The sequence below is a fragment of the Rhinichthys klamathensis genome, unplaced genomic scaffold (genome assembly GCF_029890125.1).
Source record: "Rhinichthys klamathensis goyatoka isolate OS25496 unplaced genomic scaffold, OSU_Roscu_1.1 h1tg000628l_1, whole genome shotgun sequence".
Lineage (NCBI taxonomy): Eukaryota > Metazoa > Chordata > Actinopteri > Cypriniformes > Leuciscidae > Rhinichthys > Rhinichthys klamathensis.
Genome location: NW_026607076.1, coordinates 2,501 through 7,500, shown reverse-complemented (window position 1 = coordinate 7,500; position 5,000 = coordinate 2,501). Strand labels below are relative to the sequence as shown.

The 5,000-nt window shown below is 35.0% G+C and overlaps 1 protein-coding gene across 1 annotated transcript in view; it reads right to left on the bottom strand.

Annotated features, from left to right (window-relative positions):
- The window catches only part of peli1a (pellino E3 ubiquitin protein ligase 1a), a 35,705-nt gene extending 31,761 nt beyond the window's left edge, over positions 1-3,944 (bottom strand). The window contains exon 1 of the mRNA XM_056241097.1: positions 3,844-3,944. The gene's annotated coding sequence lies outside the window, so the exon portion shown is untranslated. The remainder of the gene's footprint in view (positions 1-3,843) is intronic.
- Positions 3,945-5,000: the final 1,056 nt, after the last annotated feature.

Below are 5,000 nucleotides of genomic sequence, written 5' to 3'. Positions count from 1 at the left end.
CTTCCCTCAGGTTGATCGCGTTTACTTTGCAGCAGCTTTGCTTCGGTCGGCCGGTTGACTAATGGACTCATGAATATTAATCAGATGTCTCCATTCGGCCGAAGTGATTTGCTGAAGTCAAAATGCGGGCAATGTTGGCCCCGCCCATTTCCAAATCGGTGACTTCTGCTTGGTCTTCATTTTAAAGTCTCCCTGTAGTCAATCATTGTATCCCTTAAAACTCATATTTGATCACCGAAATGACATATTTAAATGTTTTTTCCTTAAAAAAATGTTATAATGCCTTAAAATAGATTGAATGTAACCCTTCCCTCATTTAGTATGTAAGGTTCTATGAATATGCAAATGAGCCCCGCCTCCACTCACTCACTCCAGCTCAGAGATCCACTGGTTGACATCACACGTTGATCTGATTGGTTACAAGGTAGTGTGTGACGTCAGCGATTTCAAACCGTGTTTTTGAGACTGTCTTTGGTTCACTGCAGTTTTAAGGAGAAAATACTCAGCAATGCTGTCGACTTATGAACTTACACATGGTTTGTCTTAAAGCATATTAAAAACACCATATAGACATATAAACAACATTAAAAGCTGGATTTTCACCACAGGGGGACTTTAAACCTTCGTTTTACGCCTACAGCCATAATTATTTACCTCACACTGTTCACGGTTAAGCAAAATTAACTTCTTAAAGTCACAATGCAATCAAAATGGACAATTCTCATTTTATAACGGAATAAAGCTGTATCTATTATAAATCATTTATCCGTGCATATATATATATTTTTAAATTTCATATTCCTTGTAATCTTTAATCAAAGTAACTTCTCTGATGACGAGGGCGGCGCAACCTGTCACTCACATCAGATCCACCAATAGCAAATCACAACCATCCAATCAATTCACCACAAAATCAAGCCCCGCCCACATTTGTTTTTATTTGTGAAGCCGTTTCACTCGGATATACGTCACAATAATGAAGAAAAGACTATCACAAATTCTCTTTCATCACGACTAATAAATGTAGCTATTGCTCAAAGAGAGAGAGAGAATTAAGTACAGGCCTATTTTAAAGTGTGATTGACAAAAACCCGAAGTATCAGCAATACACTCAGAAAAAAAGGTCCAAAAGCTGTCACTGGAGGCGGTTCCCTTTCAAAAGCTACACCTTTGTACCCGAGGAGTGCATATTAGTACCTCAACGGTACATATTGGTACCAAAAGTGTACATATTAGTACATAAATGGTACATATGCTTTTGTGCCATTTTCTAATAGAGCTCTGAAGATCAGTGTGTGAGAGGGAAGGTGTGTATGTCGACACAGAGCTTCATTCACTCTGGATACACACACCCATCCCGACGCACGAGGCAAACGCTGACTTCACCGTCACACAACAGAGGGTCTTTATGACACACGACCTCCACGCTGATGCCGACACACACTCAACGCTGCTTTACACAGCCTGATTCACTTCATCCATGTGTGTGTGTGTGTGTGAGAGTGTTTGTTTAACGGCAGTGCTTTAGCAGTGCAACGCTCTGTTTTGATAATGACCTCAAACTTATAGGCCTACAATGCAAAGTTAAAGTTGTGTTAAGGATCTAATGCAAATATCACTAGAAGAAAAGCTTCGTTATAGAACTGTGAAGTCTTCAGTGCGGCGCTTCATTTGTACCCTTAATGGGAGCATTTTATGGACATAGTTTTAATTAAAATAGGGGTTATTAAAATGTAAAACATGATTAAAATAAGGGTTGTGTGCTTTAGTTTATTTTGTTTGTGTATTTGTTTTTAATATTATCATTATAGGATATAGCATGTTTTAATTAATATATTATATGTTATAGAATGCTTTAGTGAAAGCATTTTGTTTTATGAATGTATAAGGGATTAATGTTGTCTGTGTGAGAAATTAATGTGGTTGCTTCTATTGTAACAAATCTAATTTCCTGAGAAGGATTAATAAAGTATCTATCTCTATCTATCTATCTATCTATCTATCTATCTATCTATCTATCTATCTATCTATCTATCTATCTATCTATCTATCTATCTGTCTGTCTATCTATCTATCTATCTATCTATCTGTCTGTCTTTCTATCTATCTGTCTATCTATCTATCTATCTGTCTGTCTATCAAGTTATTTCATTAAGTAAAATTTTGTAACATACTTTATCAGAAATAACTCATAAAACATGAAAGTATTATGCAATAATTTAAAGTATTTCTGGCATAAATGGTTCTTTGAAATTGAGTCTAGAACCCTAAAGGTTCTATATAGAACCCCACTGATCCGTTTCAACAAAATATTCAGGAAATTCCAGATCTATCTCATCAGCACAGACTATTTTTTATTTGTCCAAACATTAAAGACAAGTTCTAAAATCATAAGTTATTTTTCTTCTCCAGTCGGCTCTTAGTTACACAACACCATTTTATCAATGTTGTATAATAGAGCAAGCATCATAACACACACTTTTAGAAGGTTTGACGTTTGTCCCTGCTCTTTCCACACACTTATTGCAGTGCATTAATGAGTTGAAGCGTGTGTGTGTGTGTGTGTGTGTGTGTGTGTGTCAGCAGTGATTTTCAGAGCGTCTGAAGCTCGGTCAGACCTAGAGCAGTGTTTCAGCTTTACACACACAACCCGACACTGACTCGTAACCATGAAAACACAGAGTCAGCTAGAGCTGAAGACAGAAGAAGGAGAACGAAGACAGTGAAGGGATGCTTGTGTGTGTGTGTGTGTGTGTGCGTGTGTGTGTGTTTCAGTTTACTTCATTTAGTTCAAATGTTTCTTATGCATTGAGTTTGCACAAAATAACAGAATGCTGACAAGAAGTTAATTACAATTAATTTCAATGAAATGAAATGTGGAAATTTTCATTATTCAACAAAACGGTAAACAAAAACGTAATCTAATGTTCAAGCTGTTTTCATTATTCAGAGAGAGTGACTTTCTTTTAATGAAACAGCCTTTCAATATAAAAAAAAGTTAAACTTTATGGATGCATTTTTGTTATATTGCTTGTGTTTTTTAGTGTGTGAAAAAATCCACTAAATGAATATAAATAACGTAAATGAATTAACCATATTAAAACAACTTTTCTATGGTTCACATGTGACATTTTCTACATCTATATATTTGTCTGTTTCATAATACTTTTTATTTTATTTTCTTTGGTGACAATGGCTAATATTAAGATATCACAAAATGATTTGGTAAGGGTGTGTTTACAAAACTTTGGTAATGCTAATTCTATCGTAGCCTGAGATGTTAAACTGAGTCAGTGAAGGTTCAGGAAAGGAGGATTTGATCCGGATGAAGATCCTAAGCCTCCTCTTCTTCACACAGACACTCAGAAACGCTTATTAATTCATAAACTCCTGCCGCATTCAAACACGATATATCACGACAGATGTCCATCAATCAACGCAACGCTAATCAGCGACAACCGAAGCAGAGCACAACAAAGACACTGGATTTTTGCATATACTAATAAATAATATTTGATCTAGCCTATAAATAGTTCTACATATGGGATTCATATTTTAATCTACTACAGATATGAAGAGAGAAGGTAAAGCAGGCACTTGAAGTAAAGAGGAGCATATAACTCTGTGAAACATTTTTCTTCTCTTTTGAATCATAACAAAGTTAAGCAAACACAGAGTAGGCTACTTTTAATATTTATATTTCGTAGACTAATAAAACTATTAGAATTTATTTTAGTGTAGTTAATTTCTGCGGAGGTAGTTAAATTGAACATAGCTTCTTGCAAACGTTTGCATATGCCATTACAGTGCTTTAAGTTCCGTTCACTAAAGGTAACAGCTTACCTCTAATTAGACTTTTAGTGAGCCGTCTCAGATATGCGCCAAACTACACACACTCCAGCTGGACTGGCTCGGGTATTGTCGGAGACAGATGACAACAGTCGTTCTGTGTGGCGGGATAAATGCTAAATGAAATCATGTAATATCCCCAGCAGTCTCAGTGCACTGACAGATCTCCAGAATCACTCGCTTCTGTCTCTACAGAGAGAGAGAGAGAGAGAGAGAGAGAGAGAGAGCTGACGTCACAGAGAGCCTCGCCAGGAACTATGGGTAATGCAGTCCAGCCACTGATCATGAACTAACCCATTATTTTTTGGATTTGTAGTTTTATCACCTCAGAAAAGGGTTGTTAGTGACTTACATACACAAGAGGGAGCATAGCATTGTATAACTTATACTATGTGATTTAGAACTGTTATAACTTCAACATTCATATTAACAGTATCAAGTATCAGTATCACAACAGAACAGAACAGAGCTAGAATAGAATAGAATAGAATAGAATAGAATAGAATAAAAATTGTATAACTTCAACATTCATATTAACAGTATCAAGTATCAGTATCACAACAGAACAGAACAGAGCTAGAATAGAATAGAATAGAAATTTTATAACTTCAACATTCATATTAACAGTATCAAGTATCAGTATCACAACAGAACAGAACAGAGCTAGAATAGAATAGAATAGAAATTTTATAACTTCAACATTCATATTAACAGTATCAAGTATCAGTATCACAACAGAACAGAACAGAGCTAGAATAGAATAGAATAGAATAGAATAGAATAGAAATTTTACAACTTCAACATTCATATTAACAGTATCAAGTATCAGTATCACAACAGAACAGAACAGAGCTAGAATAGAATAGAATAGAAATTTTATAACTTCAACATTCATATTAACAGTATCAAGTATCAGTATCACAACAGAACAGAACAGAGCTAGAATAGAATAGAATAGAAATTTTATAACTTCAACATTCATATTAACAGTATCAAGTATCAGTATCACAACAGAACAGAACAGAGCTAGAATAGAATAGAATAGAATAGAATAGAATAGAATAAAAATTGTATAACTTCAACATTCATTTTAACTGTATCAAGTATCAGTATCACAACAGAACAGAACAGAGCTAGAATAGAATAGAATA